Source organism: Oxyura jamaicensis, chromosome 2 (genome assembly GCF_011077185.1).
Source record: "Oxyura jamaicensis isolate SHBP4307 breed ruddy duck chromosome 2, BPBGC_Ojam_1.0, whole genome shotgun sequence".
NCBI classification, from domain to species: Eukaryota; Metazoa; Chordata; class Aves; order Anseriformes; family Anatidae; genus Oxyura; species Oxyura jamaicensis.
This window is the reverse complement of record NC_048894.1, coordinates 91052393-91063237: the sequence shown is the minus strand read 5'-3', so window position 1 is coordinate 91063237 and position 10845 is coordinate 91052393.

Sequence of the window (10845 nt, the reverse complement as noted above, 5' to 3'; positions counted from 1 at the left end):
AAGGAAGGAAGGAAGGAAGGAAGGAAGGAAGGAAGGAAGGAAGGAAGACTTCTAAAGAAGTTTCAATAGCATTTTAGGTGGAACAGCAGAAAGATTAAACCCTGTGTTGTCATGTTTGCTTGTCTAAAACAAGACACTGAAATGTATATCTATATGTACGTACAGACAAGTAAATAAATAGCTTAGTGCTCAGAAGTGCTGAGCACATTCTGAAGTAATTGAAGTCAGTGGGATTACAAGTGCATTACTATTGCCTGCATTACTACTGCCTACATTACTATTTTAATATCTGTCTTGAAGACTTTAGGAAAACTTAGGATCAGGCTTCCATGCCATACAACTGTAAACTTCCCTTGTCATGCTGTGATCACTTCCCAGCCTTCTTCCATCAGTGTAACCACTGCAGTCACAACGGTTACCTTTGCCATGTAGTTCTGGGAAGGGTCATCTTCCCTTCATCCTCAGAAAATGATCTCCTGTCTTCTTAAATATGTCTCTCAGTAGCTCATCAGAAAGGGACCTGCGGGTGCTGGTGACAGCAGGCTCAGCGTGAGCCAGCAGCATGCCCTGGCAACCAGGAGGGCAAACTGCATTTTGGGGTGCATTAAACACAGCACAGCCAGCAGGTCAAAAGAGAGTAAACACTCTCCCGCTCTATTTAATGTTGGTGCAGCCTCACCTGGAGTGTTGTGTGCAGGACAATTAAGGACATTACAGTGCTTGGAAGTGCCCAGAGGAGGAAGGCCTTGGAAGGCCTGTTGTCAGAGGGGGGCTGAGGGCACCTGGGTTGTCTCGTCTGGAGAAGAGGAGGCTGAGGGGTGGCCCCGTGGCTCTCTGTAGTGTCCTGAGGAGGCAACGCGCAGAGGGCAGTGCCAGTCCCTGCTCCTGGTCACCGATGGCAGGGCACAGGGAATGGCACAAAGCTGGGCCAGGGGACAGTCAGACCGGGCATCAGGGAAAATGTCCTCACCAGGAGCTGGTCAAATATGGCACAGGTCTCCTAGCAAGGCGGCTGATGCCCCAGGCCTGGCAGTGTCAGAGGTGTTTGGACAATGCCCTCATGGACATGCTTCAGCTGCTGGTGAGCCCTGAAGTGGTCAGGCAGTTGGACTTGATGGTCTTTGTGGGTCCCTTCCAACTGGATGATTCTATTTTATTCTATATTTCTGTCTCAGTGTCAAATATTTACCAGGCTTTCTAGGACAAATTGAATTTATAAATGTGAATAACATTAAGTATGAGATGATTGCTCTGCCCCATGTAGACTTATGCTGTTCCTACAGACCAAACAAGATAAGGGGTTTTCCTCATGCTGTGCTGAATTTCACAGAACCTGTTGTTTCACCCGTCTTTTGTGTTTTACTGTGCTTGCAGGTAGAACTGGGCTAACGCTGATCTTTGGTGACTTTTTCTGACATTTCAATAAAACAATAATTTTAATAACATGTGGAAACCTAGGTTCTGGTACACATTGTGTAGGTTAGTGTCAGCTACTCAGCAGAAACATGGGTGATGGCTGGTTGGCACAGATGTTGTGTGTCACCTGAATGCCCTGTTAATGATACAGACCCCAAACATACCAACACAAGGGGCACCAGGCTTACAATGAGAAAACCTTTGATGGGAGAGGAGATAGGAGGGATGTAGGAAGCCAGAGCATAATGTAGAGAAGAAACAGGCACTTCAGTCTTAGCATGTTGTCATCTCAGAGCCTAGTGTGACAGCTCCTGCCTAAGTTTTCAGGCCATTGCACTAGACAGATGAACTGTAACTTCTGCTTTTCATCTTACTGTTCCCAAACTGGGTATTTCACACAGCTTGAAAAAAAAAATACAAAATTTAGTGAAGCTTTGAAAACTGGGAACTCAGAGCTACAAGTATTGTTAAACGATAGCTCAAGGAATTATTTCTTCCTGGGCAAAATGATGCAACTTTCCAGCCTGATGCTGGAGTGTTTATTGGCAAACCTCAGCCTGCTGCATTTCAGCCAACATCAATAATAAATAAATAAATAAAAATAAAAATAAAATAAAATAAAAATAAATTGCACATTGGATAAGATTTTAGTGTTTTTAAAGCAGTTAGGTACACACACAGACATGTGCAAGTGCATACACATGCATATGTAATCCCCAACATATTGCCATATTATTTTTCATGCCACATTTTGACTGCTGTTCTATTGCAGTCATAAGAGGCTTGGGGTATAGGACTTAGTGCCTGTTAAAACTAATTACCCTTACCATTATCATCAATTAACCCCGATTAATGTCAAACAGAAATGCAGAAATGTCGAACCATTTTCTACGATTCAGCACAGATGAGTTCAGGGGAACCGGTAATGACATCTTCAGGCTATGCATGAGAAACTATCCAAAAAAGCAAAAGCCCTCCTCTAGGTTACATGTACACATCACTCTGTAGAGCAGCCTTTTCCCGAATAGATGTTGCTTGTGGAAGCTGAGCAATTAGTGCTTTCTATATCCAGATCTTTCAGCTCCAAACGGGAGGGGATGTGGTTCAGAGGTCGAAGTTCTCAAGCGTGACAGCTTGGCTTAGCTGCATGACACAGGAGTTGTATTACAGGCATGGACTTTGTCACTTGCCTAATTTCTCTGTATTCTAGTATTATTGATTAATTTTCCTAGTATTAGGCAGCTTGCTGTGGAACTCTGATTTTGTCAATCTTATAAATATTTAGTGTGGAATGAAACATATTATTGAAGCTTTTCAGGTTTTGAATTCTGCTGTTCCAGACCTGATCTTTGCCTTCTGCTTCAGGCCGTGAGCCCTTGCTGAGTAAGGATTAAGCCTTCTGCTTTATGTGATAGCTCAACGGAAGTGACTTCAGTGTTGTTGTCCTGGTCCATTCTCGCTCAATAATAAGTATTACGACAAGTGTGTATGGTTTTGCCACATACCCTTTTCATATGTAGCTTTGCTGTTAAACTAAGAATGGAGATTGGAGTCACTTGCACTGAATTAACAATATGGTATTTATGATATTAGTTATAGGTAACAGCAGAAGTGTACTAATGTTACTGGAGACTCCTGTCTGTGCCTCTAGGGACAGTGGTTCAAGACAGGAATTTGGCCACAATGCTCAAATTTTCTGTAACATTTCCTAAGTTAGTGGTTTTATTCTGGCTGAAATATGTAGCTTGGAAACCTAGGGCAGAGCTAAGTGTTACAGGGATAAAGCTCTATTCAGAATATTCTCTGACTGATTCTGCAACCCCCTGCAGCACTCAGGCCCTTTCCTGATCCTTTCTGTTGCCATCAACCATATCAGGATTTGGAAAGCTTTCTGTGATGATTATTGCATGTGTGCAAGCCAAAGACTGTTGTTTCTCATTATCGTGTAAGGATGCAGCATGACAGACATGACAAATACTGTGACAACTAAGTCTCTTTTGGTACTTGAATGGATTTAATTCTCAATGGAAGGTGACAAGGCCTCTTAATCTAACTTTTTTTTTTTTTTTTTTTTTTTTCAATGCAGCAGTGAACACTGGTAATGAAGAAAAATAATATATTTCTGAATCAGAAATAGTACCATATGAAATGTGAGACCCAGTTCTTTTTGCTTTACGTTGTTTTTCTTCATTAAGAATGGAACGTGGCTTAGTGCACAGCAATACAGAAAACCATCACTAGTTAGGTTAAGAAAAATTATAATAAAAGAGAGCAATATGGATCTTTGAAAGTGACGTATATATGTACTAATGCTTCATTTCTTTCTATGCTAAAATAGCCTTGGATACTATCTTATACACCATAGCTGTGAAACTGCTGAACAGCATTAGGCTGTAAAGAGCACAAGTGTGATCTACTCATCAAAGCACAGGATGGAGAAAGGAGAAATCCATGTTGCAGATCAGTGTTTGTGATATCTAAATCATTGTATCTGATCAACTCAAAGGCAGTTTGGTTGTGCACAATGGTGTCTCAGCCTCACCTCCTGGTTTCTCTTTCTAAAACTAAAGAGTAAGCACAAAAATCATTAACTTACTGGATCAGAACAGTGTCTGGTCCTTAGAGATCAGAGACCATGCTTCAGAGAAAACTGTAAGAACACTAAAGCAACCAATTTTGAAATAATAATTTGAAATTTCCTCCTACTGCTCTTTTTGCCTCATATTAAGTCTGGCTTATGTCATGGAGTACTGAGGTTTTTAATCCCTTCAGAATGTTAAGCTTTGTGAAGTATTTTGATAACTAGCTGAGAAGCACTATATAAGCCGAAGTAATATTATTATTATTTGCTTTATTATACAGAATTCGTGCATGTTGAGGAAGGCCTGTGGATTTGTTGTTCCCTTTTTTTTTTTTTTTTTTTTTTTTTTGACAACACTAGGCCTGGCAGGGTTTGCACAACATGGAGTGATAGGCTTAGAGAATTTTATTTAAATATATATATATATATTTTGAGTTGTGTTTGTAGAAATACACATTTCAAGCACTTCACTTTTCACGTTCTTACCGCATGAAAGATATTTCCTTCTGTATCCCTGAGATAAGTGCAACTATGTCTTTTTCTCCACGAGAAAGGAAGAAACTATGTGAAAAGAGGCCGACTTCATCTGTTGCTACCATAAAGCTCTCTGACCCTTCAAACACTTTTTAAAAACATTTTCTTGTTGTTTTTTTTTGTAACAATAAGGATCTCATGTTTGTACTTTGTCACACTGCCCTATGTGAGCTTACTGATGACTAAACTGACATGTAGGAATTTCAGATTCCCAGATAAGCCTAGGCTGTGCCTTGCATAGACTTTTTCTTGTCTCTCTGTATAAGGTTATTTTTTTCCTTTTCATACTATATAGGGAAGTCTGCAAAAAAAAAAAAAAAAAAAAAATAGAACAAAGCATATACTTGTTAAATCTTCCATATTTTATGATGAAGAGTCACAAAAGTATACATATGTTTCATGTAATAAACAGCCTGTCCTCTTGAATGTGAACTTTTCTGCTGACTTGGTGGAAGTGGGGCTGGTCCTGACATTGATTTATTGTATTTTTTTCCCCAGAACCCCATAGGTTTTCGGACTATTATGCAACAGCCCTTTTGACTTTTCACTTTTAGCTTGCTTAACAGTTTGCTAAGAGTGCCAACAAATTATTTTCACATTCCACAACCACGCAACCACTTTTTTTTTTTTTTTTTTTTTTATTCCTCTAAGCCCTCATACATTTGTTTTGTATTCCTGATCTTTGTTGTCTTGCAAGGCAAGAGGCTCTTGTATGGTCACTTAGTAGCATGAGAGAAGAGGAAACAAACTGTCTGAGGGCTGCAGCTATTAAGACTTGACCCTTCCTTAACTCCTGCATACAAAGCCGGTGATCCTACTGCAGGTCAGGAAAGAGTGTGATTCTCTTTATGACCTAAACATGCATATATGGTACAGGCCAATGCCACTCACAGTAGTTTGGAAGCAACTGCCTTTCTTAACAATAAATGGTTAAAAAGTCCACAGCTGCTTTTGTAATTTTTGTTGTGCTATATACTTGGAAGCTTGTTCATTGTTATCAAAGGCAAGGTCTTAATTCAAAGAGACTTATTGTAATTGTATGACCTAATTAGAATTGAGCCTCTGATCATACATATTTCATGAATAAATGAAATGACTTTGTACATTCTTTTCTTCAGTCTTGGATATGTATCCTGAGTCAAAAATGTACAGAATGTATTATTGCAAATACATGATTTTCTTTGCCAATACAGCTTTGCAAACGTTGGCATGGTGCTGTCTCTTTTGCTGCAAGCTAATGTCTCTTTTTATTAACCATGAAAAAAAATGGAACATGGACTAGTGACAATTTTCTTTATTTATACACAGTTTTAATGAACAAAGATGTAGCTTGTCATAATTTACAGGATTTTCATGGCGTTAGATCTGATTAGGTGCAGAGGAATGCACCAATGCTTTTATTAACACTAACTACCCCACAGTTGCTGCTATCAAGCATTCTCAGAGTTCAGAAGAACGCAAAAAAAAAGGCCTTGGTTGCATCTCAAGTGAGGTAGATTATATTTTCTGTCAGTGCCTGGCTGTAGCCTTCTGACTGAAGAACTCACATGATGTACGTTGAGTGACTTCAGATGACTTGGCTGCTGAAAAATTAGATGTGAAGCTATATCACAACATTTTTCCAAAGTGACAGTAACTTCTCATTACAAATTCAAGCATCTCTGATCCTTGGAAGTGGTGGGCTTTTCTTGCTGTCAGCACAATGCTGTGAGCATTGCTGCCAGACCCGTGCAGTAAGCACACTTAGATTGCCAACAGAGAGATTTCTCTGTCAACAGATTTGGCTAGCTATGGAAAAACTGAGCTTAGTCTCAGGTATGTCATTGAGACAAATCCCAGAAGTAACTTCTTGTTGCTGTGGGTAAGAGACTCTCATTTATATTCATTATATTTATGTCCCAGCCTTGATGAGATTGACTTGATTTCCCCCCATTACCTTACTTACAGAGCTTCCCTTTCCTTCTCTTTCTTCATTTGCTGCTGTCTAAAAGGGCCTTGTAAAGATAAAATAAAAAATAAAAATCTGCAATATCAGTGTTACAGATTTCTCAGGCTTGCCTGTCAAGGTCTGACATTAACTCTTTTCCACTTACATGGCAGTTGGCAGGTAGATGTCTCTTTGTTGTTTAAAAGGGAACTTTCCTTGTGTTTCTCCCTGGCCTTTCACTTTCATGCAAAATTCTCACATTTCCTTATGCTATTAATATTTGCTACAACTTTGAAGGAAGCCAGAAATTGCTCCTCTTTCATTTCCTTTCCACAAATCCCCTGATCCTTTGTTGTGTGCTATAAATAACGGCTGGCTGTTTCCAGTGCTCTACCCGGATATTTCAGCAAGCTGAATAGCTGACTGAGGGCTGCTGCCTGCCACCCCAATGCTGCAGGAGGATGCCTCCATGTGCAGGGAGGCAAGATGAGAGACGTCCTGGTAGGGTCAGGTGTGCACGTTTGCTTTGCCAAGTGTCAACTCCAATTACCGAACACCGACTGCCAGCATCTTAAAAATGCAGCCCCTTCTAAAAGTACGCAGAGTACTTCTTAATTGCACGAAAACTCTCTTTCTTTTAATTTTTTATAAAGTGAAGCATAAAAGATTTAAATGAAAACTTTTAAAGGGTAAGGCTTGAAATGTGAGAATACTTGCAGCGTTGCTGCAGTGCATCTGATTCAAAACCCTAACCTGTAAATTGGCACAACTTTTATTGTGCAGTAACTTAATCTCATTTCTACTAGGTATTTTCTCTTAGATTCAGCATGAGGTGACTATTGCCCTCTTTGAGTAGGCAATGTAGCTCTTGACTATTACAAATTACAGATTTGAATCAGACTCTGACTTCTTTAGGTGGAGTCCAAGAGGATGCTTCTGATGAACCTCAGTGGTGACAGTGATCTTGGGACTCGGCTCCTGGTGTAAATCATAGTCTTTCTCTATCCAAAAACAGGTAATGTACAAAGTTTAAGATGCATTAGATAGTGAGTATAGCTTGGGAAGGGCATTCTGGACACACAGCACTCCAGAGTTAGATTCACCAAGTTTAATACAGCCCACTGAGATTAAGTATTTTTCTGTATTATGCAATTGATCCCCAGGCTATATGCACTAAAAGAACCTCTGCTGTAGACCAGTGAGCTTGGTGTTTATAGCAAACCTGTGCAATACGATTTGAAATCCCTTTGTTGAATTAGGGATTTGGACACTATGCTATGTCCATACAAGAACTAATTTTATGTGTTTATCACTTGCCAGTGCACTAGTGCACAACATCATCTGGAGTAACCAGCTTCTTTCCAGACAGACCTAATGTAAGCAGATGATCTGAACAGAATCTGGGGCTTAATCTCCCCAAATTTGTCTGCAATTTGTTCCTATTAGCTCAGATTGCTTCCTGGCGAGCCGATTTCTGCGGCTCTTTCCTTAACTGTACCCAGGGGTTACTGGAAATAGCCCATGGGATATCTGGATATGATGCTGTCTCTAAGCGGCAGAGGCCTGAGATGCTGCACTGCATCATGTTGAAATGTCTACGGGAGCCAAGCCTTTGTGCCAGCAGTAAATGAGTTGTCTGAAGCTTCTCCAGTGAGTCAGACCACCGCTCCTCTTGAGCAATTTAATAAAGCAATGTGCTGATCTATCTAGTCAGCTGAGGTTAAATGTCGCACCTGATGGAAAATCTGCGTGGAGACAGGCATTTATAAAACTGTCCTTCTTCACAGGCTTTCAAACACCTCTTCTGCACAAAGCAGCAGGGAAACCAAGAAGTTTTCGCAAGCCTGCTCTAAAATACTTCTGAGGATTCTCTGACTAAATGGAAATATGCCTAAGACTTACCATATATTTGGAAACTTGAAGCTCTCTTATGCTTTCCTAAAGGCATTTATAAAACACGAGTCATGGAACTCTGTATTTTCCGAGGTGCTCAAGGGTTAAATGTGAAATCCATGGGAAATAAGAATGTTCAAACATTTGGAACCTAGGACCTCCCCTTTTCTGTTCTTACAATTACTTTGTCAAGCCCAGGCTCCTCTCTCCCTTCTCTGGTGGGATTTTATTATGCTAGAGAATTGCAGGTGATTACCAATATTCTGTATTCTCTTTCTCCCAGTTCTACCTAATGGTTTGTTTCTAGGCATGTGGCATACTGGTCACTGGTCAGGGTATCAGATCCAGCTTACTGATGATTGCTAGAGGCATACGTTATCGTCATATGTGAATTAAGATTCATAAACAAAATTTCTAAAGCTGCTAATGATGGGTGCAGTGCTGTTCAGAATTTAGTATGGAGAAATTTGGGGAAGTTGAGACTACATAGAAGAAAAGAGTTAATGTTTATTTTTATTTTTGAAATTGGACAGCAGCCTAGTAGAAATCACTTTGGAAAAGGCCCAAATTAAAAAGAGCAGCAATAATCATTTCATTAAAGCTTCTAGTCCCAAGCTGGAGTTAATATCTTTTTACGATGCATTTCCAACATTTTCAAGAAAAAAAATTAAAATTAACAGGTAGATCTTATGTCCAGTTCTCTGGGTAGGCAGAGTAAGTGTTTTTACTCTAGTGAACTGTCTGCTACATCTTGGATCCTATCTGCAAGAACAGAAAAGAATGTCAAAACCCAGTAAGAACAGGATTATTTTAAATTAACTAAGGAGATCTTGGTTTTCCTCACCACCCATTTGCACTTCACAGATTGAAGATAAAGGTGTCTTCAAAGTGAAAGCTCTTGTGTTTGGAAATGAGGTTCTGTGGAAGACTTTGGATTGAGAACATTTCTCATGAAAATCACTATTCACAATACCTCAGTGTGCTGACAGAAGTGGCAAAATTGATTGGCAGCATCAAATATACTTTAACTTTGTGTTTGAAGGGAGATGTCAAATATATCTTTTAACAGACACCGTGAGTAGTTTAAAAACTAATGAAGAATAATTCAGGGCAAAATATTGAAAATAATGAAGCTCAGCTGATAGCAGCAGCTTGTAATACAATTGTTTCACTTTTTTTTTTTTAGTATGCACAAAAGATTCTTAATTTTTCAAGCTGAACAATCAAACGATAATGGAAAACTTTTAAGAATGGGAAGTGGGATGAGAAACATTATTGCATATTTAGGTGCATAGTTAAGTCTGCAAAGCTATTTCACAGAAACAGGGAATTACTTCTTGACAAGCTGCCAGTGTGTTAAAACTTAACTGCTAGGAATTGGTTTTGGTAGTTTGTAGTAACAGATATAAATTGTAAGCTCCGTGGTCAGAAATAACACATGCATGGATGTGTTGCATCTATTATGCAGTACAGAAATCTTCTCCGCAGTTCTGCATTTGGGTATATAAAACATTTTGGATTTTGTAGCTGTAGAAATCTGTTTGCCATTTAAAGTCAGCATTGCTAAGCCTCAACCACTGAGATTATGACGACTCTCCAATCCACATTAATAATTCAGTGTGAAATATCTTCATGACACTTGTAGCTCTGTCAGAGATCGAAACTGTTTATACTTTCTGGACACATTATATTAAAAGTAAAAAGCATTAGTATGCTGAACACATTCACAAATTCTAGTCATGGTGGATGTGCTGTGATAGGAAACCTATAATTTAAACCCAGCCCTGCATTATCACTCATGTTTACTTCTCTGTGTAGTACTGATTTGTAACAGGTATCTTGTGATAAAACTGCCCTGTCTGGACAGGTGATGAGGGTGAGGACAAGTGGTAAAACCTGAATCTCAAACCAGATTCAATTCTGGTCTCTTTACAGCTGTGACGTTCTTCATATGTATTGGGTTTGGTCCCTCCAGGAAAGGTAACTTTTGGGTTTGTGTTTGCTTCAGTAAACAATTTACCCCACATCCCCATCCAGCACCCTTGTCTGACTCTTAGGGTGACAAGGGGTGCAAACAAACGGTTTCCCCCTGAAATCTGCTTTGGCCACGAGGCTGTCAGTGTGGAATGACTTAATGAGAGATGGCCTGGCTCCTCTTTGCCAAACTCATGCACGTCATGTTTAGAACACAGTCAGCCTCTTGAAAGCGAAGGCTTATGTGATCAAGTCTGCCTTTGAACTTCTGGATTCAAATTACCCACTCAAAGCTTTGTCATACAGTTGCAATAAATCATATTTTAATAACTGTTAAACCCTTTGAACATAAAGTTTTATAGCAACACTTGCAGGAATTAAATAGTTCCATCGAGTCTCGGTGCTTATGGCCTAAATCCATTGGATGCTCACGCAGTACTGGGGGACATGCAGAGAGCCGGCAGGCAGGCACAGCTGTGTCCCTCGGTGGTTCTTCTGCTAATCACTTATTCGGGAGCGA